The 25,045-nt window shown below is 48.3% G+C and overlaps 1 long non-coding RNA gene across 1 annotated transcript in view; it reads left to right on the forward strand.

Moving 5' to 3' along the window:
* Positions 1-443: 443 nt before the first annotated feature.
* LOC132904956 (uncharacterized) overlaps positions 444-25,045 on the forward strand; it is a 181,158-nt gene continuing 156,556 nt past the window's right edge. The window contains exon 1 of the long non-coding RNA XR_009657703.1: positions 444-453. This is a non-coding gene — a long non-coding RNA (uncharacterized LOC132904956). The remainder of the gene's footprint in view (positions 454-25,045) is intronic.

The following is a 25,045-nucleotide window of genomic DNA, read 5'->3' on the forward strand; positions in this document are numbered from 1 at the left end:
TCTGTGGATTAAAGAAGCACCGACTCGATGGGATTCGAGGTTAATTCGTCTTCTGGAATTGAGTGTCTCGCGAAACGATCGGGGAGGTCGTTAAAGGGAGTGTGGGGCCTCAGGGCCAGGAAAATTGAGCCGAAAATAAAAGTGGACGCGATCGAACGCGAACGCGAGCACGGTGCATAGATGTGCAGGCTGGTGCGCTCGCGCGCGTACATAGGAGCTCGTAACGAGAGAGCGCCGGATTTTGCGATCGGAGAACGGCGGCGATCGAGGAGGACGGAGCAAACGAGGGAAGGAGACGGCCAGAGAGAAAGAGAGAGGAGCTCGCGGCCGAGTTCGTGGATGGCCTGTTGCACGTGTGCCAGCACGTGTACGTGAGTAGGTGAGTGTCTCTGTGCGGGTACGCGCGCGTGCTGAGGGGCCAGTCGCCCTTGCCGAGGAGCCCGAGGCACGGGCGTGGGCCTTTCACTCCTGCCATCCGCATCGTTCTTTAACTATCGAGCCTACGGTGGCCGCGGCTGTGCTGGTGCGCGTCCGTGTGCGCCTCGCTATGCGCGCGGATAAGTACAATCACTCTCGTGGACCTCGCTCACTTCACCAGCCTCCCTGCGACCCTCTATCACAGTGGCACTCAAATTTCTCGCCGGATCCAGTCTTTTCTCTCTTCCCTTTTTGTCTATTCGTCGTGTTTCTGATCGGAAGATTCACCGATTCGAAATGTTTCTCTCGGTAAATGAAAGAGATACGACTTGGATATTTGGTCTTCGGATGTTAATTGCGCAGCTGGCAGTTCGTTTTACGGAGGAAATTTTTAATGACGGTGTTTTGTCGGGGTTTGTTCAAGAGTTTAGCGGAGATTGCGGTAATCGTCGGACAGGTGTGAGAGCAACTGTCGCTATTACAATAGACTCGTGAGAAGTAATTACGCTATTCCGAGGTGTTTACGAACGTTGGTTTACGCAACTCCGTGATCCCGTCATAAATAGCAATTACCCCGCATTACTCCTGACAACTTAGCGTATCTCGCGTTCAACGCCGTCTCTCTAACAATCGTTAAATCCTCACAGTGGGGAAACAGAGAATCATCGATCCTTCGAACGCCTTCATTCAACAGGCTCGGTCGAGTCGCTTCTCATTAATCAGCTGGCTGGTCAAAGACACCTCTATCCAACCTGATCACAGCGGTCTCGCTTCCTTCGGCACCTTCCATCATCTCTACGATCTCCGAGCGTATCTTCGTCGCTGGATCCAAACACGCGGACAAACGTGCGTGAATGGCAATTACTCGAAAGGCAGGTAGTATCCGGCGCGATTAACCGCCGACTACAGACGGACGAAGCTCGCCTGCTGAACGGCCGTTCTCGTAACGTTTCTCGGTACAATCGTTATCAGGATCCGCGGAGGGAACGGAGTCAGAGATCGGCGAGGCCGGTGAAACGTCGTGCGACCGGATATCGGCGCTGCCCCCGCGCCGGTCCCGATCGTTTATCGTCGAGCGAGAACGCGGCGATTTACGCGTAACGAAGCCCCAGTTTGCGTGCCACTGATACACCAAGCCAATCGTTGGAAGGAACGCCGCCGCGATCGTTACATGCACCATTATGTTGCGGCACACGGTGCACCGTGCTATCGGTAACGGCAGTGCACGCCGCTATGCCGGCAGATATTGCTTATTAACTTTGTTTGTTAGAAGGGGGAGAGTGTGGTGTGGTGCGCTGCTCCGTGCGGCGTGGCGTGGCGTGGCCTGGCCTGGCACGGTGGCTCGGCGTGCCGTGGCGTGGCGTAGCGGCCGTTCTCGTGTGTCCGAGGTCTAACGGTCGTGGCTTGCTCCTTGCAACCGAGACGACGACGTAGGACCGGTTGCACAAACGGCACATCGCATCGTGCCGCTGTCCGTGGATAATCGGCTAAAACCGATCGCCGCAGCCGGGTACAGTTAAATGCGTTCTTACCAGTTCCCCATTGTCAACCATCAGGGGTCAGTTTTAAGACAATGCGCTGGAATGTCGCGAAGCTGGACGCGCCACGATCGGCCATCGTGGCCGGCAAACGATCCCCAACCGTTAACCGTTGTTGCTTCAACGACGCGATTGTCATTTAATTGAAACCAGAATCGTATAAGTACTACTCGGATGTCAGGAGGGCAGCTTCGCTTTTCCTTTGATCGAGATTCCTCTTATCGAGCGTCGGAAATATCGCCAGGCACGAGGTCTAAAATAATACAGATCAACGAGTTCTTACGAAACTCGTAGCGCTTACCGGTGAACGAGGGTTCGATATTTAGGTCGCGTCGGATTTCGGAAGAGACTGACGAGTTAATAGGGGATCGTGTGCGCGATCGTCTCAAGGCTTCGGTCGGGCGATCTCGTTTCTTTCGACTGGCATCGAGGCGTTGATTTTTCCAGCGGTCGGAAGGTCGTATTGGCCACGCCGCGCCGTATACAGTGGGAAGAGGCCGCGAATCTCTCCAAGGCGACGCGACCGTGTTCCAAAACGAGACGCGGCAAAAACTCGGTCGTCCGATCGAAACTCGATTCGCTTGGCATCGAGATTGCGCGTCGATACGGAAACCGAGACGAAAATTTCTTCGTGCGGACCAACCACCGAAGAATGTCGAAAATTTCCCATCCTCCAGAGAACAATTAACGCTGGATCGTCCGTAACCGCGACGAATCAGAGATCATAGACGAAGAACGAGCACTGGCGAAAGAGGGTGCCGCGGTAATAGCAAACTCGGCGCACGCTACTCCCGGGATAATCAAACAATTATTTTAATAATGCGTTATTACATTGTTGCCTATCGATGTAATTCCAACGCGAACAGCAATTTCATCGCCCGTAGTGTAACGATATTGTCCTAGAATAAGTGCACGAAGTCGTTCAGAAATTAGGAATATGTACGTCCAATCTGATATTAAATCGATGCTTCTATCACGATATTTGCTGAAACATTTGCTGAAACAATCTAACCCACGGACCCTAGAGAACCGTAAGAGAACTTACGCGCATTTCAGTTATTTTTCTATGTTTCTTCGCTCGCTCGCTCGTAGGAAGTTTAGTTTCCAATTTGACAATTACACGCGTTTTAACGTTACGTATCTCGAAGCTTTTTCATTTTTCTTAAACTTTATTTATTAAATCGTTCGTTGTTAAACGATCAAGACCAATAGAATCAAGAACGGAAAGAATCTTCGAAGCGAAGGACGAGAATAATGGCAAATCGTTGGGAAAATCGAACGTGTTTGTCCGGAGGCCAGGAAGGAGAACGTGGTTCTTCTTTTGACGGCCAAACGAGCCGCGCTTTGACAAAAAATTGTCTGCCAAACTCGTTATAAGGACGCCCATGGAAACCCAAGACGAACGGCGTCGATAATGATTGATGTTTTGCTCTGATACGTCATCGCGTCCGTTTAGGAAGTGCATCGGGAGCGACGACGGTTGCATCGCCTTGACGGTGTCTCTCTTTTCGTTTCGTCCGATCTCGCTGGTCTGGTTCGCGTCCTTCCCACGATTCCATTCCGCCGCCATAGAAAAATCCGCAGACTGGTCCTTGCTACGGGCCTGTTTGATTACACGGAGTGTAAAATGAACGGTGTTACAGATTAATATCTATAAAATTATACGACGGAGCAGCTCGGTGGTTGTTGCACTTTATAACACGGCAGGATTTTTTGGTTCTCGAACGATAATTGGTCGTGGTTTATCCCTTACCATGGAAGATCACCTTCGAAAGTTTAAGCAGCCTTCGAGCTATATCGAATGATAAAAATAGTACATAAGTATTATTAAAATTATTACGAAGAATCTCGCAAAGGATATTAAATATCGATAAAAATAATAAAGTAGGATATCCATGAAACTAATACAAGCGCAACGTTCAAGTAAAAGTCGTACCGAGGTTACAGGATGATTTCTCGATGTAGCGAGTTGTCATGGTAAGACAGCGTGTAATAACCCGAGCGGCGCCGACCTTCCCAACGCATATTTGGTATCTATCGAGAATCGCGTCTCGATATATTCGATACTCAAGCACCTCGGAAAATTTCAAAGCCCCGTCCACTCTGCTCTATAGTCTTACGATGCGGCAACTTACTATCTCGTAGAATACTCCGTTCTTCGGAATTTCTCTAGCGTGTCCTTTATATGTAAATTCGGAGGATGAACTTGAATAAAACCCTGCAGCGATTGCGAAATCCTGTATACGGAATATCGTAAGCGACGCGAGCTGCACGAACAGCGCAAAAAACACGGGCTTGCGTTATCCCTGGCACCGAAGGGTCGCAAAACTGCTGCAACCCTGATTACCGTGAAACGCGGTGTGTAACAGGTGAACGCGGTCAGTGGACGTCAATCAAAAGTCGAAAGCCATTAATTGGCGTGGACGTGCACGCACGTTTCAACTCGGCAGCGTGAGACACGCATCTTCTCGAAGTTGTTCGTTGGAAAGGTGGTCAGCTGTTCCAGATCCGAGACCGTTTGAAAAAAAAAGAAAAGAAAAAACAGGAAAAGAACGAAAGCTCGCAGACGTATAAGTTTCGTATAAGAACGATAATTACGTCGTTCTTGTCAAGAAGAACGAGACAGTCTTGGTTGCAGCGTCGCAGAATATTATATTCGTATTAACGCATTGCACGTTTTTGATAAATAGGAGGATCATCCAATCTCTTTAAGCAACGAGATTGTCGATACGTTAGTTCGGACATCGATGATATTCGGGAAGCTAGGAAGTGTTTGTTAACCAGAGTAATATCGATACATTGAGACATAAAACGCTGAAATCGACGACAGCGAATAGCAGATGGCGTTCGGCCGACTTAAAAAGATATAAATCCCGTTATTCTTCGGATTCTGCGTACCTTTTAATTAATCTATTCCTCGTACATAAAAAAAATTCCCTCGTTCTTCATATCCTTGGTAGATGCTGTTAGCAAGAACACCAACGTTGCAATCGAGCGTATCGTTAAATTACTGCTAACATCCCTGTATAAAAGTACCAATTACAAAGGCGCAATGCTACATCGGTTGCAACTTCCTCGAGGCCACTGGTCGAACGTTCAAAGAGGTGCACGTCCCGCGACGAAAGCTCCGTCCTTCTTCTCCAGCGAGGACTAAAAACTCGTTCCAGTCGCCTCCCTCGTTCCGCATCTCGAACGGTCAAAGCACCTTGGAGAAGTTCCGAAGGGTCGCGATCCTCGTGTCCATTACCGTTGAATTCCGCCATTCACGCCCACGTTGGTGGCTCGCAGCGGAGGCCTGGCTGCGTTGTCTGGTGCGCGCATCGCGCCCCTGAAATTTATAGGGAAAACGCGGCGAGATAGATCTCGCATTCATCACGGAGATGATTTACGTCGGTCGGTCGAGATATACGCCGCCGTGAGGCACGTGGGTGTCCCATGACCATTGGTCTGCGAGGCGGTCCTTCCCCTGCCGGGATCCTCGAGTTTTTGCATGCAAATCCCTCCGTTTACGAGCCATCGCGCTCGTTCGGAGAAAATACGAGCCGCGTGTTGGATTACGCGGGCTCACCTTCATTTTCTTCCACGATTCCCCTCGTCTTTTTTCTTTTCTCCTTTTACGTATAATCTGAACGCGCTGATGTTTCTCGTCCGTGATTCGGAGTCGAGATTTCGCCAAGCTACTCTTCCAGCGATTTGCTAGCATTTTTATCGTCCTCGAAGAGTCGTGTTACTCGCGATTCCGGCGATTCAATTGAAAGTAACGTGTTTTATCGTAGCAACGAACCGAAGGAATCGTTTTAATGACATGGAATATACGAACGACTGTACGCAAGGTAGATTAATTTCGACGATTGGAGAATAATAGATGTCGTTTGTACACCGATACGAACGAGTGAATTACACGATAGACAAAAAGAAGGAGAAAAAAAAATAGAGATCGATGTTTCGTCGATAAACGGTGTAACAATAAGTCGCGATATTATTGCGTTCTCCGGCGCAACGATAATCGTGATAAATGACTGTCGCGGTAGGTTCGATCGCTCCATTAATCTACCATTATTATCCCGTTTGTAAGGACACCGTCAAAGAAATCTCTTTATTAATAAAAGCCACGCGAGAACAATTCGTTACAAGACGGAACGAAAGATCCGAGAGGGGAAGTCGATAATGGTTTATGGAAATCGTGGGCAAGATTCGGCCGTGCCGGATTAATACAAACGAGCGAGCATTTAAGGATAATTAGCCGTATAACTCATGCGCTCTGTTTTTCTCAACGAAAGTCGTTAATTAACGAAAGATGCATCTGTTTCCTGGCTCGAGCAGTCAGCTCGCTCTTTTCTGCCGCAGCACCATATGTGGGTTAATTTAGAGTCGGCACGATGGAGAGAGATTAATTTCACGATTAAACGCGTCCGATGAATTCGTCCGTGGCTCGTCCGATTAATCCGCTATGTTTTTGAAAGTTCGCTCTTACAAACTTTCTTTCGTTAGAGATCGATCGCCAAAAAAGATTGGCTGTGCTTAGAATTATCTTCCGATGAATTCGAATTAGAAAAGTTCTATCTTTTCTTTCGTCTAGCGATAAACTTCTCAATTGCAGAACTCGTCTAACGGGCGGCAGAGCAGCGCGGCGTGGCGCGCCGTTCCGAGCTCTGAAATTATAGGCAGGGAGCTCAGCTCGGAGATCACCGGACTACCGTGGCTGAGCTACTTCTTCGGCCACAGACGTCAGATAAACGCGTAGCGTTACTTTATTATAAGCGCGTCTCGCGCGGATGCATTTACCGACGAGCACCGGCGAGTCGAAGCTCTTTATCACCAGCTCCCTGGCGCGCCACTTTATTACTCCTTTTAACAGTCGTATTGTCCAGGAGGGACGAGAACAACGAACGTGCCACCATCTATCCCTGGCTCTCTGCCGCGAGAAAGCGAGACGGTTAGTGAATAATTTTATCAGATAACCGGTTGATTTGCAAGCGTCTAAATCCGAACGAGTCCATCGCGAATAATCCTATCCTGGCTGTGGGATCCGTTTTTTCCTCTTTCTCGACCGTTACTATCGACGTCTCATTTTCTTCAGGTTCGGCGTTATCAGGGTTAAATTCGCCATTAACGATGTTATTTATTAATGAAATTGATTTCTTTGTAGATTAGACCGCCGGCAGATTTAATAAAATATAGGCAGGCTTCTATTATTAATAACACTCCTACGTGAACGCAGTTACGCACATGCAAGGTTACCAGCGGACGTATTTCGCATAAATTAATTTCAGAATCATCGTGACCCTTCTCGTCGCGGTTCACCGACACGGAACGCGAGCGAAACACGATAGATCTCCTCGCGACTCTCTACGCGGAATTCGCATTCCACGATACGTTTTCCGCGCTTTTACTTGAAAAACCTTGCTGCGGGCTTGGCGATCTTATCTGGTCGCGATCCGCGTTGCGTTTCTGCCGATCATTCACCGTCGATACGTCGTGCCGCCTTCGATTTTACTATCAACCGAGCGCCGCCGTGTTTCTAGAATGCCATTTTTCCATCCTATTCAATAACGAAGGTATGCGGCCACGTTAATCCTTCAACCGCTGCGATCGATTCGAAAGATTTATTATTCCGCTGTTTAGTCGCGATTTCGGGCTGTAACGACGGATTCTTTCCACCCTTCTTCCTTCGTTCGTGCTGTTCGAAGAACGAACTGCGATGAATTTACTTGATAAAGAACGATTACAACTATTAACACAGGTTTGATCGATAGGCGGAGAATATCGGTGCAGAGGGTCGGCCTCCAAACCCAACCCAAGAAACATTAACCTCGAGCAGTTTCGATTTACTTGGCAGTCGCCGAGCTACGAGGGAGAGACGCGGATAAGTAAGAACCGCGAAAGGTTAGCAGTGTCACGTGGCGCCTGGATCCCCTCGTGCGTCGCGCGATCGATCGATCGGAGCGCGCGGATAAAGCACGGTGCATAAAGATCCGCCGGTAAAAATCCCCTCGAGAGAGAATTCCGCGCGGCGACTACACCCTCTCGAGCGCGCGCGCGCTGCAACACCACAACGCGCTGTGGCGCAGCGATGGTGTGCACGCGTCGGGAAAGGATTCTTTCCTCTCGTTCCCTGTGCGCAGTGCTGTGTCGTGCCGATATCGGTGCGGCGCGGTCGTTTAACGATGCAGATAAATCCAGACACGATGTGGCAACCGATAAAAGATCGTCTGGAAAATCGTTCGGTGCGCGTTCGAGCGACTCGCTGGCGTGTACCACCGCCGCGACGCCGCTGCAATTGAGCAGAATGCATGATTGCGCACCGGCCGCATTTTGCATGTAAGCCTGCACGCGCACGCGGACACGTGTTGCAGGGCTTTCGGTTTCGAATGCGCCGCATGCATTTGCATCGGTAACTCTGTCCGCTTCCTCTGATTTTTCCCATTTTTTTTTTTTTTTTTTTTTTAGTTGCTATAAGACAAAAAGAAAAGGAGAAGAGAAAAAGGAGAAAGAGAAGAAACGATACCATTCCCTGTTTGTCGTTGCGAGATAGGTTAGTTACAGATACGGTCGCTCCCTCGAGTGACCACGAACCTTTTATCCCTCACTGTCAAAATAATCTTTCCTCGGCGATCTCTGGACGCCGATGGAAGAGTAATTGGTGGCCCATTCACGATCCCGGCTAAATTGTTTTCGGAGCGTGAACACGAGCGGCGCGCATTCGCCTCGTGGGGTATCGAACGCGCACACAGCAAACACCGATATCCTGCCGGCATCTATCGGTTTCTAGGCAGGGTATATCGGCGCTCTCTCGTATATAAGTATGTTCTGCAACGGCGGCAAGTTGCACGTTGCATCGGTTGCGTTTCACGTTGCCCGGAGCAAGCGAAGCCGAGCGGAGCCTAGCTAGGGCGAGCGTTGCATTGTACGGCGTGTCGCTGCTCGTAAGGCGTGGCTCTTTCTCTCTCTCTCTCTTTCTTTCTCTGTTTCTCTCCTCTTTGGTTGTCCGCCCGTGTCGGAGAAGCACCGATACGGCCGTCGTGATATCGCCACGCTAGAGAGAAAGAGAAGAGTTTTAACTCGCTCCCCTTCTCGTCGTCTCCTTTAAGGCGCTATCGTAACCACCGCTGCACCGGTGCGCCCGCTAGAACGTTCAGCAAGGACGGTCCCCGGCTCTGGGCTTCTCTCCTTTTACCGTCGGCGACAATGTCGCCATGATTCTATATAGCTGTCCTTTTATCGGGCATCCGCGTTCGCGGAGCCTTGGACATACGCTCGATCGCTATTAATAATCGCTGGTTCGACAGCCGGAATTCGCTCCGTCTCGATCGAGGCACCTGTCGCTCGTTAATTACTCACTGAGTCATCGTCGCGAAAAATCTCAGACGAATAATAATTGCGACGCGACCAACCTTAATCGCCGATGACATCTTCGCGTGGGCTATTTATAACGGTAGCGAAATGTTAAGAAACTGAATGCTATGTAAAACGTGGAAAGATCGTTTCCTTGTCCGTTCGGCTATCGTGACGTTCAGAACGTTCGTGGCTGTGCCGCGAGATCTGAAAAATTAGCCGAGACAAGCATCAAAGTCCATTGGTAGCGGAGTTAATTCGACTCAATAACGATCGTCTTACGATTACCGGTCGTGCAGAGGCAATGCATTGTGTGTCGCGTGGACACAAGGCGTGGGGAAGCCTTCGATAGTACGTCGGTGATACGGCCACGCGAACTCCTTTCCAACTCGACCAAGCTGCTCGAGTTGTCCTATGCCACCGACGTATTCTTTCGACGACCAGACACGACGCGATATACTGTTGGCCAGAATTATTTATACGTTATATTCGACGGTATTGTTCCGGGAAAAAGGGGCGAAACGTTTGTTGTCATTAAGCTTCGTTTCTTCTTGGCTGAAGTGGAGAAAGCGACGAGGGGGACGAAGAAGAATGGACAAGGAGAAAGTGAAAAAAGTAATAGAGCGGACAGGTCGAGTGTTTCCTCGCAACAGCATCGAGCGTCCAGTAAATTAACAATGACACACGGAGTACGTGTCTCGCCGCGACTGACTTTCTTTCCGCTAGATCCAGTTATCTCTCCCATATGTTCCAACAGAATGGTGCAATAGGAAAAACGTTTGCCATGAAACTACAAGCCGTACTTCTTCCTCGTACGAAGGAAAAATACGACGGAACACGATGGACGGATAGAACGTTTCTCTCCTATGACACCCTTGGCTGAATGTCGAGCAGGGGTGTAGGTCGAAAAATGGCGGATGACGCGATAACGCGGCGGAACCGGCGTCCTCGCTCGCGTCTACTGGTTCGTCCATCTTCGCTATCTCTAACTGTAGTTGTAAAATAAGCCGCACGCTATCGTTGACCCGCCACGCAAGTCCCCGCGTGTCTCTACTCCTCGTCCCGGAAACCGAAGAACGAACGCTGCCGGTTCGACGACATCCTCAACGATCCGTCCTCGGATATTCTCTCCTTCTCTCCTTCTCTACTCGACCTCATGAGGGAACCACGATAGAGGAGCGCACTACGTGTCCTTTGATGTATTCACCGGCGACTGATAGAAGCGACCGCGTCTTCTTCGCCGCGGCGTGGCTGCTCCATCGACTGTTTCGATTCTCACGTCGAGACCTTCGAACCCGAACGCGCTCGTTTCTTCCTGCTTCGTCTAAAATCATGCACACGTGAGCCAGGGATCGCTTTGTTCGGTTCCCATGACGGGCCGGGCGCTTTCGAGCGCCGCCTTCCTGCTACGAGCCTCCATACCTCTCCATACTTCTCCATACCTCTCGATAAGTCGTTCGGCAATTTTAACAGCTTCGGAAGATACTCGCACGTAGAAAGCGATTTTAGTTCGCTGACAAAATCGTTGACAATGTCCACGATTTGTAGCGTTTTTCTTCTCGACAGTTCTTCGCGGTAACATCGTGTTCCAGAAAACGTGGTTCCAGGTCAAAAGCGGCTAATCGTTCGAGTGGAGATTTTCTCGTACGAGCTCGTGCACGCCATTATTGCTTGTTATTAAATCGCTCTACTTGTTAAGACCATATATTGCTGACAATCCCCTCGCACCTATAACCGTCCATTACAGGATAGCGATATCCCGTATGGGATATCCGTGTATTATAGGTACTTCAAAGAAATTAGTTTCCCGATTATGTCTGCGATTTAATTCGCAACAAAGTTGCACGAAGAACCTGATCCCATCGGACGTTCAACGTAAGTACGTACAGCCGTTTCGTCATTTCGTTCAACTTGATCCCGCCGAATTCTTGTCGGATCTGCGAAACTTCTCTCGCAATCAGTGATCAGATGCCAAGTCCGAATTGATCGCGTATCGATTCAACGGATCGGTTGCAACACGCGGCGCGAACTTTTTGCTCGTGTTTCGCAAAACGTCCAACGCTATAACTGGTCACGTCGATGATCGCGTTACGATTAGCCGTGCTATCGCAATAATGCGTTCCTTCGCGCGATCAGCCGCGATCGACGTTATTCCGCCGCTTTTTCTCCCTTCGATTACACACACCCAAGTTAATATCGACACCAGATGATTCACGCGTCACACCATCGTTCCCCGAGCTTCTTTATTTCTTCTAACGGGTTGATAAAGCTTGTCTCGCTCGTCTTCTCTTTGCCGGCCCAGTTCTCACGCGTCCACGTATCCAGCTCCCATGTCGGGATTCTATCTGAAAACTGTATCTAGCCCCGACGAGACTCGCACTCGTCCGGCGACTTGTTCTTCCGTTCGTACGAACGCGTATCTCGCGTATAACGCTCTATCGCGCGTTTTGGTCGATTTGACATGGATTCCGAATTTGCAGAGGTCAGGCTCTCACGTTGATCGTTCGCGTTGATGTATCGGCAAGAGAGACTTTCTATCTGCCCACCGATGGACATTGAAATACGAAGCGAGGACAATGGCCGATGATTTCGAGTACGTTTAACTCGCCGCACAGCGTAAACTGTATGTAACAGTTTAGATATAGCCAGAAACAAAAACTAAGGAAGGAGTTGGAGTTTCGGAGCAGCCAGTAGGGCGATACGATTTCACTCGTTGGCTCTCCATGTCGATCACGTACTCTTCCCCAGGAGCAAGAAAACCTATCGACTATCGTTTCGATCGTTGGTAGGATGTTACGCACCACTCGAAAGCGATCGCGATTTCTCATTCCGATATTTCTAGATTTTTTAGAGAGTCGGTTCGTACGTTCCAGCTTCTTTGGAACAGGCCAGTGGCCCTCGTGCAGGCTAATACTCTCGTAATCGGTCCTGTCGTAAATTTCCTCGCAGTTTCGCGAGCACAATGCATCCGGTTGGCCGATACTTACGTAATACGAATTCGAGCCAACGTGCCGCTTGAAGTGTTCGTTGCTAGAGCTGTCGCTGTCGGGAAAACCAACTGTGGAAAGAAAAAAGAACGAATGGAAGAAAGAAAAGGGTGAAATCCGACGTCCGCCGGTTCGCCTTTTGCTCGACCAGTCTCCGTAGCAACGCTCCTTCTCTTCCTTCGTTCGCTCGTGGGAATGCAATCTCGCGCCGATATTAATATATCCGGTGAATTTTTAAGGACACGTGGAAACGCGAAGGAAACGCTAACCTTAAACCAGTGCTGGCTCGTCAACGAGTTTTTCGCCTCGTTACCATAATATGTTTATACTGTCGTGTTTTTCTACGCTTACAGTCAGTACGTGCTATTGGCACGTAAGCGGCAATTGGTCAGCTTCAGAATAATAGAGAAGTCTAACCCGAGAGGTTTCGTCCTGGTGTAAGAAGAGCGAACGTACCGAAACGTTGCGAAAGGCAAAAGGAAGACAAGATTTTCTTTGAATGAGTTTCACCGGATTCGATTCCCCATCGGTAGAAAATCGAAGAGTATCTCGAAAGGAACAGTACATATTTCATCGACTCGTTCTCGTTTTTCCACTCGGCCACCCCTATGCACTTTATTTACATTTTGTCGTTCCAGTTCATCCTCGTTCTTCCCCATAGTGGGAGTCTCTATCGACGGAGGGTGAAAGGAAAACGCCTGCGATTCGATAAAAGTGGCTGGAGGAAAATCGTTAAAGAAAGAGATTACTAGAGAATCGGGGGGCAGGAACAAGCTAGAGGGGTCAGACGAAGGCAGTAGGTTCGTTGGTTGGCAAAGTCGAGGCTGCCAGGGCACGACTTGACACCGGTGACCCGTGCCGTTTCGCGATACATGAAGAGGTCGCCGAGGAACGTCGAGATCGCTACTTGAACGAGCGTACCGGCCGTTAAGTAGGCGGCACGAACGATCCGCGATGGATTAATCACGGAAAGTGTGAAGCGATCCGAACCGCACGGTCAGCTTATCCGGCAGTGAGCCGTTACTAATTCGTAACCGACCGGTTTGTCCGTACACGATTACTTCGTTCCATAGATTTCGTCTACGAAATCCATGTCCATGAAATTTTTGCGAGAACAGTTTCTCTTTTTAACGTCGATCGTTGAATCGAACGAACCAAGATTAGGTGTTACTTGCTTTGCCATTTTTATCGAACGAGACGTACATATATACCGCATCTGAAGCGTAAAAACTCTCGCCAAAGACCCCGACGCGTAAAGATAAGGAAGTCAATTTACCGCGATTCAAGGATACCAGCGATCTATCACTCTTGTTTTATTCGGCAGGATGATTACAGGTTTCAAGATGCTGCGCGTCTGGTTAATCAGGGGAACCGTTGCAACTCGAAAAATAAAGTGCGAAAACACGGCTGCGAATCGATCGGGTTCGGTCGGTAGAAAGCAACGAAGCGCGGCGAATTCGTGTTTGTGCAACAATGTCGGTGTATACTGGTAGTCTGGGATCGTTAGCGTGATCGAAAGTGCATCCACGGGATTTAATCTGAACGACGTGTAATCGAATCTCGGCCTCGTCAGCTGGCAATCTTCATAATGCGGAAACTCGTACGATTAATAGAAGCTAAACGCAGCCGAGTTCAGGGTACTCGAGGAAATCGAATTTTAAATCGAAATTTATTTTCGGATCCAGAGCTATTTTTGGTTCGTATACGAATATCTATAGCTTCGTACGTCTAACTATGTTACTTGCATTATCAGCTTCTTTAGTTTCTCTGCTCATTTACTCTCATAAAACGTTCGAGATTACTTTAGTCGTGCGTATTATGCTTACACTCAAAATATCGAATGATCTCGATAGAAAGTTCAACGTATTATACCGTGTTACGCGTGGAATGTGTTATGTACACTGATATATTTTTTTAATGGCATACTAATTTTCGTTTCGAGAGAAAATACCGTAATACCGAACATTGCGATAACGTGAAACCAGCGTCGATTAAAATCAACGTTCGTTCGAGAAACGAACGAGAGCGCAGGGAATCCGGTGAAATTCGGTGAACCGAGACCGAAACCACCGCTGATTTGTGGGGCGTTACGCGCGTTCTCGCTGCCGCCTTCACCTGGAAGAGTGGACATCCTTGAAGACCTCTCGCTCCCTTTCTTTTTCTCTTTTTCCCGACGACGTGTCAATTATCCCGCACCGGTGGACTCTCGTGGCTCGAGCTAATTTGCGATCGATTTAATTCTCGACGTACGACCACAGCCAGGAAGAACGAAAACGAGTTGCTACAGTCTCACCGTTAGAACATCACGATCGTAAATTATCAATTATGCTCGTCTTCTTCCGTGAACGACAAATCACCGAGCGCTTCTATCTTCAAGCTTTCATTCTCGATATAATACCGTGGAAAATTAGAATTTTACGCTACCATCGCTGAGAAAATTTAATCGAACGATACTAACGTATCGAGATTTCGTAATTATGGTTGCCGATCCAGAGAAAGGTTGGTAGACTCATCGAGAAGAGAGTAGAAAAATATTTAACGTAACGTTTCACCATCGACTTTCGGTTGGTAATTGTTGGGCCACGCTCTCCACCGATCGTCCCCGCGATTTTCTTTTTTTTTTTTTTTTGCCAACATTTTCACTACGCGTTCCTTTGCTTTTCGTTTCAATCCGGTCTCGCGAGGCGCTTCGAGACGTCAAGTCACGAAGGCCGGAACGGCGAGTCTCGAGTGACGTCGTTGACCTCGTTAGTCCTCTTTTCGAGTTCCTCACCGCGCTGTTTTTCTGCCGTCTTTGTGCAATCGTAACGAGATCAACTGCCTGTAATGCATAAATTATTATCCGCACGCGAAGACGAGCTTGCCATCCAGTTCTAACCTGTTCAGTCAACAAACTCCTCTCTTTCTACGAATGTCGAAGCATTTCTATGAAATCCAAGCGAAGAATGTCTTTTTCCTATCTACGTATCGAAAAATTAAGTTAAGACGTAAAATGCGTAAAAATGTTTCAGATTTTTACGCCATATTTAACGATTTCTCTGGCAAGGGAGATCGTTTTCACTTCGTACGGACGTTCTATTTGAAATGAAAACGTCCGAACGTTCGATCGCGTATTCGAGAGCACCTGCTAGTTAATCGAATGCTGGTCTGGCTGCGATTAATTCCGCGAGTCCTCTTTCCTTTTGCTTCTTCTCAATTTCACTGCTAAGGAAAGCGGCGGCGGCGGCGGTGGCGGTTTCTTCTTTTTGGAGGACGAGCCTAATGTCGACGTTCCTAATAGAAAGTTCACCGCCGTGGTTTCGTTAAACGCGATCCATTTCAAATTCCTCGAGCATCGTCGTCTTACGACGTCCACTCTAATCGTTTCCGTCTTCTTAAAACGAGATTTTAGATCTCTAACTGAGAAAGCAAAGTGTACGTCTATCCAGTTTCTACGTCCACGTTACAGATATAACACAGAAGACCGACGATTAACGTATCCAGGAGTAAAGTCCGAAACGAGGAACGAAGTTCAGTTGGAGAGCTCAATCAGCGCTACCTGAGATCCGGAGACATCAATGCCTGAAGGAAGGGACGGGCAGCTCGTAAATCATTCGCTGGATCTGGCTACTTTTCTCCTGGATCCTTGGCTGTTTAATTGGTCGGAGACCGCTCGGCTGTCAGCGCGGACATCCATTATTGATTTCGCGATAAAGAATTCTCGCAAACGTTATTTGGTGAACGGAGTTGTACGTGGCATTAATAACAATTACGCCCACTGGATATCGTTCGTAACTAAACGCGTTACAGACGAGTATCGATCAACGTTTAAACGATTTCTAGAGTGGAGACGAGAAATCGACGAATTAATACGAAAAGTTTGAAGAGAATTGGCGAAGGAGAAAGACGACGAAAGAACGCCATAACGCGCGTAAGCCACTTTTCTCCGTGGTTTCTCGATACGTTCACCGATCGCCGGCGCAGATCCTTTTTCTAGACGAACGCTGGTCCTGTGGATAGGACTGGTAAGGCTTGGACGACTGTTCCTTTCGAGAAAACCTGCAACGCCCTCGTACGTGCGTTTATGCCAAGGAGAGAACCGCGATAAGCGTCGACAAGCCGCACGATGCAATTACCGATACACGGCCGGCTGCGCGGACACCGCGGTGCGAGCTGCGTTTTTGCAACCAGCTCGATCATAATCGATCGGTTTATCGATCCTCCCCCTACCGATCCGTTTCTTTTGTCGGTAGAGCGCTTGAGAAATCCATACCGTACGCAATGCAAACCGGGGAGAAAATCGACGCCCGGCGTCTCGCCTTTGTTCCGGATTCCATCGCGAGGCGTTCGCTCTTTCTTGCTTTTTATACGATCTTCTAATCGTCGTCTATGAATTTGTAACTATCGTTGAAATTATAAGAGGAAACAATGAAGTAGAAATCTTTAAGACTATATCTCATCTTCTTTTAATCGAGGTAAGTACGTAGGTACTTATTTCAGCGTCGAAGAATCGAGTAAATCGATCGTAAGAAAACAGGTCGATGTTTACAATGACGAGGACTTTGCCCTATTCTGTCAAAGACCGGAAACCCGTTCCTTGATACGATTACGCGACTACGGTGTCGCGTGCAAAAGGTCGCGGCACCGCGACTCGAATCTTTCGCAATCGCGGTGACCGTACCACCACTGCGTGGCTGTATAGCACGCGGAATTTACGGTCATTCGCGCCACTTATCGTCGAACCTGTGAGAACCGTTTCGTTTTCGTAACTGTCCGACCAGCGCGGCGACTGAACGATAAAACGTCGCCGGCGCGTTAATGAAATCACTCCGGTTTCGCGTTTCCGTCGATGCAGTCGGAATAAATTAGAGTTACCGCTTGATTTCAATCGATTGACCGCGTATCGTTGTGCAACCGTTGAAAAACCGAGTGGAAGAAGTCGAGACTCGTCGAGACTCGTCGAGACTGTTACCTTTTCGAGCTTGGTGGACATTGGTGGAGTCGTTCGATTGATTGTCTCGCCGACCCGGAAACGAGATGGTTTTGACTGTGTTTACGAAAGTTATGAATATTAATAGCGGCCATTTAGCCGCGAGTGAAAAACGGCTCGCAACTTGAAGAACGCCCACGTAAATCTTCGATCATGCTCGGCCTGCGTTCCTCGAAGACGCGACGAACAACCTTCTCCTTCTTCGAAATATCCTTCGACGTTACCGCAAATCATGGACAAATTTGGCGATTGTTTTATGAAAGAAAAGGAGGTACGAGAAACACCCGCTACGATGAATAATCACAAGCACAAGCGTGTGTCGCGTACGGGTGAAAAAAAAAAAAACGATCGAAATTAATCGGTCGGCTTTGAATTTCGTTTTTTTTTTTTTTTTTTTTTTTTTGCCTGGTAGAAAAAGAAACTTCCGAGTGAAGAAGAAGAAGAAGAGAGAGAAAGAAAAGAGGAACGAAACGTGGGATCGCAGCACGAGTTATATATATCTACCGCGTTATCGCGTTGTTTATCCAGCTTTTTACGGATGCGACGCGCGTCTCCGAAGGTGAGAGGTTAAGAAACCCTCGGATCTGTAATGTCGCCACGAAATAATTAATCTACCGCTCGTTCGGTGCGACTCTTTTTACAGGGGAACGGGATCCGCGCGCTTTTTACGCGTCGTTCACGAGCGTCCTCGGTCCAGAATTAATCGGCTCCGCAACCTTGCGAATATTTATACGCGTGTGGAAAAAATTCGGCGAATAGCAGTAGGAAAAAAAGAGCGAGGAGGATATCGTTCAGGGTCTTCCGACTCGATAAAGTAAATGGGCCTGTCGCGGAACGAGCTCCTTATGGTCGAGGATGTGTCGGCAGGAAGATATGCCGCGAAGTACATAATGCGATTTTCTGCTCCTTTGCCGACCGAACGACACATCGCTTATTCGTTGTTGCTCGACAGCGATCCTCGAAGCTGTTTGCAAGGCTGCGGAATTTGGATTACCTTGCCCCCGGCGGTCGCAGGCCTTGTTGAGTCTTCTTGTCCTCCCTGCGGAGACTTTCGAACCCACCGACAGTTCCTCCAATCGCTTTGACCTCTCAGAGAGTTACATTTCTTAAGCGGTTCAAATTCTCTTCCCCTTTATTACCATGGAAAACACAAATACGAGACAGTGACAAATTTGTGAATTTTATCAATTCGATAAGTTTATTGGCGGATCTCTTTGAAATAGCAATAAGAAATCCGCATCGAAGTTTCGTCCAAATTTTTACGTTTTTTACCTCGCGAGGACCATAAAATCCGAGGTTGACTAGTAGATCTTATTCAAGCTTATCATTACCGTCGATACTGACCTAACGTAACTAAAGAATCAAGCCCATTGATTAAACCGTCGCATCGTTTTCTTAATTTCCTTTTACGATCGCCGCAATTGCTAATAATAAGAAAAAGAAAGAAATAAAGAAAATAGAAATACGCCAAGACCGAGCAAAAAGCGATGGAATTTAACCAGCCTTCCCTCGATTTCGTCTCGAACGGAATTAGCGTATGGAGGCGCTTTCTACCTTAAACGCTGGCGTAAATATCGAACAGGCGGAGACGTTTTAATTCGTCGACGTAAAAAAGTATGCGACCGAACGAGGTCTGGCTGGTATTGTTGAGAAGATATATGGCCTACCGATGGGATCTGTTTTCGCGCACAAGGACGACTCGTTAGGCAGAAAAACGCCGCCGCATTCTCGAGATTTACGCTCGAATTTCGGACTAACGAAGCGACGTTTTTCGACCGTGTCGCAACGTAACACCTCGCCCTGGCGATTTACCATCCCAGATCCAGGCAAATCGTCGATTGTTTTTCAGAGGTGAAATTACACCGCTGCCGTCTACTCCGCGCTGGAATTCTCCTCGCGCAGTTTTCTCTTTGCTTTTTTCATTTCTTTGGTATCGGCGCCTTGTTTCGTAACATCGGTATTCACGAGGATTACGTTATAGCACCAAGTGCTGTCTTTTGCTGCTTTGATCGCATCTGATGCGATAACTCAAACCGAAAAATCGATATCGTACGGCGTTCTCTCTATTACCCGTGGAATGTATCAGAATTGAATTGAACAATTTGAGAGGAAAGTTGCCATGACATAAGAAATAAGTCCGCGTAGAAGCGAAACTTTGTAGTTCGTGACACGCGTAAAATCCGAGTCGAGTGCGTGGATTCGATCGTGGCGCGAATTCGCCAGACAGTCTGCAACGATCAACCCGCTGGGTGTCCCGTTGATTTGTCACAGTATTTGTAAATACGGCGAAAAGCCAGACGGAGCTGTTAACATAGTCGACTCGAGGTAACACCGTGGTACGTGCGCCGTGAGATCGATCCGTCGATCATGTTCGATCGGTTCAGCCAAGGTCGATCGTGATCTGCACCCGTGAAATATTATCCTATTGTGCTCATTTTTTTCGCTATCCTTCGACCTGCTAGAGGCGCCTCTGGCCTCCCCACAACATTGACACGCGCTTGATCGGGCGTCGTGGGCGCGTTCGACGAATGGCAAAGAAATGAGATTACGAAACCGCCTTCCTCTTTCACCGGAATCGCGTTCTCACGGAGTCTTCGCTCGATTAGCGATTCGCGGATAATGAAGCGAAATGCAGCTCGCCAACGAACTAGTGCTACGTGGCGAGATTAATTTTGCAATAGTATAGATTCTGCCGCGGAGTCAGGATAATGCTAGGTTCCGCAGTGTAGGCTCAGGTAAGCCAAGTGTAACCTGAACTTACCATAACTGATGCCTACGGTGTTCTCTGTTTGCTATAACTTAGCTTCATCGTGTCATGCTGAAACTCGACATTAGCACTCTCCGATAAACACGCTTTACTATAATCGATGCCGTTTACATCCATTAGAGTGATCCGATGCCGAACGAAGCAAACTGCTGCTATAAAAGTTACATGCTAAATGCAATCGAAGAAACATCGATCCCGTCTGTTGTCGGTAATTACCGATCGAAACAAGCCTCGTCTATAACGCGGGCAGACTCGCGGCACGGCGGACTTTCCACTTCCTGTTTGCAAATTAGCGTTCGTTGGATTCACGAAAGCCGCGCGTAAGCACGCGAGTTGTCAACCGGTGTGGCGCGCGATGCAGATATGCACGTACACGCGGAGTTGGCGGACAGTTGGTGCAGGGGTGTGCGATACGTGCGCGCCGCGGTTTGACATCCGCTATACGTTCACTATTGCACAAGCAATAGATACCTCCTTGCACCGGTATCGCTGTCTCGTGCAGAGCGAATTCTTCGTTCTACGGACTCTGCACACGCCTTGGTACACACCCTCGCGAGTAGGTGAACACCACGTCTGACTCTCTTCGATCTCTCTGCTCCCATCTTGCTCGCGCACGCGGCCAGATCGCGAGAGACGGAGGACGCACGAGAAGGAGAACGAGACAGAATTTTTTGCCTCGTATGTTGTACCACCGAGCCGAACGGAGAGAAGTTCAGCGACGTGTGCTACACCAAGCACGAAGGTGCCGGGATTTATGCAACACGGGATTTATTCCTGCCACGAAATTGCACTTCGAACTTTCGGTATCGGAAACTGCACGTGAGCCCTGCACGCACGCCCTGACTCGTCTCGCTTCGAGTCTTCCGTGGTCTTACTTTTTCTCCGAGAAGATGAATTTTGCTGATACCGAATCGTAAGCTCGTCTACTCGCCATAAAACAGAGTACACTTTAGACGGATTTAAGACACTGTAATTTTCTGCTTCAAAGACTTTACGCGACTTTGCGTTTCTGCAGAGATATCGGTAATCGGCATTATCAAGCAAACAGACGAATTGGGAGCACGCTCCTTTCCCAACACTCATTTCGCGTCTGACCCTGAAATATTTCGAGGCCCGGTAACGAGGGTAATCAACCTAAATACATTCTCCTGTCTCCGGTTAATTTCTTCGAGTATCTCGAAGCTTCATCCTCTAATGGTAGATCCATTAAGGAACATCGATCGAAAAGTCAGGATATGCTCGAGATCCATTAAGCGAACCGGCGCTACCACGTCCGTCAAATTACATTTTACATTGTCCGTCCGCCGAAAGGAGACAAATTCATCGTAATCGCACGTACAACGTCGATCAAAATTTATCGCGAGATGGCGCGAAACAATCGATGTATCGACATCTCCTTATCAGGATCGTAAGACGTCTTATCACGATGTTGCGTAGAAATACCAGTTATCGTGACATACGAAAAGCGTGAGACGCCATCTCTCCAAGGACGAAGAAACAGGATCTCTGCTCGATTCGTCAAAATTCAACGGCTGTTCGGAACGAAAGGTCAGATCGTTGCACGGACGAGAGCGTTATCAGTCAGCGGGGAAAAAAGTCAGACACGCCCAACGGTAAATTTTATGGACCCCGTATATCGAGACACGGATTTTCTCGCGTACGTCAGCCAAGTGAAACCCCAGAAAGGTGAAACGAAAGCGATCCTCCCGCTCGTAAAACACGGTCCGCAACGGTCGTTACTTTTTGCAAAACGCCGTCCACTTGTGATGCACGCGCCATTACGCGAATCCGTCGCACAACGCGGTTAATTACACCGCACCGGGGTCGTTCGTTTCCTGCGTCATCGTACACGCTGCCTCTGGTTTACGATACTTTCTTTTCCTGGACGCGCGATCATTCCGCGCAAACTGGCTCGCGATTATCTCGCAATATCGTGCGTGCAGCGACGCCAACGTCCCCGAGCGTTCGCGTTTTTCGAATCCGCTTCCGGGACCTGCTGACCACCTGCACGCGCATCAACAGCGGTAGCGTTCCAAGTTTTCGAATCGGCCGCAAAGTGAAACTGGGTTATCTTAGAATCATCGGCTGCTCGTTGAGTTTCTGCATTCGTAACGAGGTGAGAAAGTTTCGAAAGATTGACGTTAAAGACCGCTTCGCGGGAATCGACGATGAAGTTATTCATTTTCTTTCGTCAGCAACGAAGGATATGTAAATATGGTAAACTACCGTTGTTAACCTTTCTTGCGTATGGATCGAGTTTCTTCTATCGACAATTTCATTCAGCGTCCAAGTTATCGCGCCGTTTTATTACACAAAGCTGTCATCGATGACACCATAAATCGACGCATTCCGCGGCTAGCGGCGAAGTTTAACGCGCGAGTCACCCGGTCAATTTACATAAACTATAACGAATTCTGCGCGGTGGTAGGTACGGTACTGTGTAACGCGATACGCACTGTATATTGTAAGGAAATCAGATCTTACACACGAGGAAGGAAAGGATAACAGGGCCAATGTGCACCGTCGTCACACCCATATATCGATCGGCCGCGATTCAAGAATTTGCCGGTTCTCGCCAAGAACGATACGAAATCTATGCTCGTATCGTCTTATCTCCGCCACTTCGATTCGCTCCTATGAAATTTATATTCCTATTCTTACCGAAACCGTTGTTTCTCCGAGCTACGTTATCCACGATGCTTTTCGGTAATCTCGTAACCTTCCTCCTCGTCACCGGTGCATCGTCCTAATTGCACGATGTTGCGTACACCTCTGACACATTTTAGATCTTTCGGGAATGTCCATTTACAAACTTTCGAACACGGTACGCATCTCTATAGGGGTTTGCATCTCTCTACGCGTGTTGCGCGTTAATGGGTCTTTATCTCGTATACGAGATTGGTAGACGAATAAATAAATAGATAAATAAATAATTTGGATCTTGGACGAAGGAACGGGTCATCAAAATTTTCTCGATTTTCCATGGAAGAACAACGCGACCGCGCCCCCAGGACTTCCAATACCGACATTTTTACCTCTTCTCGTTCGTTACATGTTTATCTCGGGAACTAGATCTTCGTTACGATCGTGATCGTTCCATATGCGGAGCAGCGTTCGTGATCTTCGCTTCTGGGTTATTGCCCAATTATCCGTTTACATGGCCGCCTTAACGATCCGATACTAATCATTTCTCTACGCTCGATTCGTCTCATTCCATCTCCCACCCGGTCGCGCATCCCGCTCGAGGAGATTTCGCACGGATGTCTATATATCCTTTTTTTCTTCTTCTTCTCCTCTATACGGTCCTAGGCACCATTATTTCGCTTTCTATCACTTTCACTGAGCCGATCGGGACAGGGGGCGCTCGTTAAAATCGTATCAACGCGCACCTTGCGTTGCTTTGACCCCGGTCTAACGGGCCGGTGTTGCGACATTTTCACACCTGCCTGGTAATTATTGATGACTTTTAAACGAAATCAGCGCAAGAAATTAATGATTCGCTGTACCGACTGGAAGCACTTAGTCTAATTTGAAATAAACGTCATAAACTCGATTACCATCGGCTCCTCTAATACTCTCGTTACCCTAAATTATCTCTACCAAACACATTTTTCATGAATCAGGACTTACCGATACTTTCACGTGGCTATAATTATCGGTTTCAAAGAACTAGCAGTGGAACGGATCGCGCTCGCTACGTAGAACAATTCTGATGAATCAACGATGGACGGAATCGATGGATGGACGATAGAGGCGTGTCAGTGGGTGTAATGGCGAGGCAAACTCGAGGCCCGATTTACAAGAGAGCCGCGATGCAAGGGAGTGTAACGGCTTCAAGGACGACCGTACATACGCGTCGGCTCTCCCAGGAAACTGCTAACCGACATCCGCGAGGACACAGTCGCGCGCATCTGACTCTCTTGGCTCGGTTGCATCGGCAAAAACCAGTTGGCGAGCTGCGCGGCCGAGTGGCGATGGCCATTCGATACGATTTCTCGCCGCCATCCGAACCAATCGATTTACGGACAGACTTTGAATCATTCTTCAAAGCGTTTTAGATCTATCCTGAATCGAAGCTGAGATTCAACGGTCTTCCGGAGTTAACAAGCCCACGGAAACGAGCGAGAAATTGAAATTTAGCTTTGCTCGTAATTCGCGGTACTTGCGAAAGATCTTAACTCTACGTGGTTTATTCGTAAACTTCCTAATTTTATCGTCCTATTAGATCGTTGAATCGCCGTTGAAATCGAGGTAACATACTTCCATAAATAATTTCGATTCGTCATGGAACAAAGGTGGCTGGAAACGTGTCGTTTCCGTCCTTAGAAGCCACACGAATGGTCGATTAAAAAGCGGAGAGAAGCGACCGAGGAAGACCTTGGTGTCGCACGGATGAAGAGGGATGAGGGATAAACCAGTCGCGTTCCTGACCTAAAAAGCATCTTCCTTTTTGTCGAACCGATGTACGCACGCGAGGACTCGTTCCGCGAATTGCTTGAAATTACGTGAGTCGAATATGCGTGTTTACGGCGGTGTTGACGTACGGAGTAGCAATAAATGTCCACGGTGTTTCCTCGCGTTCTATTTTATAACGCTGAACCATGATGTAACTCCGTCATTGTTACGTATCCCTTTCCTGCGTTTTCCACGGATATCGAGAAGCGTGCTCGACCGATCGACTAACGATCTCTCGAAATCACCGTCGAAGCGTTGTTGATCGCGATATTCCAGCCACGTTCGCTGAATCGTAATCGTTTCTAAGGAAACAGCCAGACGAAGGAAGCTAGTCGAGAGACAACTTTTCGCGACGTCCTCTCCCTCCGCGTGGTTTCAGTTTACCACGAAACGAAAGGCGAGTGCCGAATGGAATCGTTACGTTCGCCGTTAACCGTTGTCGTTCAGGGAAGAAGCCATAAAATTCGTTCCAGTTCTCTTTTTCTGTCGGAGAGAGAACGTGCTCGTGGTGGATGATCAATTAGCGGGGTTTGTTACCAGACGTTTTCATTACCGGTGGAAAGAGAGGTAAGAAGAT

Source organism: Bombus pascuorum, chromosome 3 (genome assembly GCF_905332965.1).
Source record: "Bombus pascuorum chromosome 3, iyBomPasc1.1, whole genome shotgun sequence".
NCBI classification, from domain to species: Eukaryota; Metazoa; Arthropoda; class Insecta; order Hymenoptera; family Apidae; genus Bombus; species Bombus pascuorum.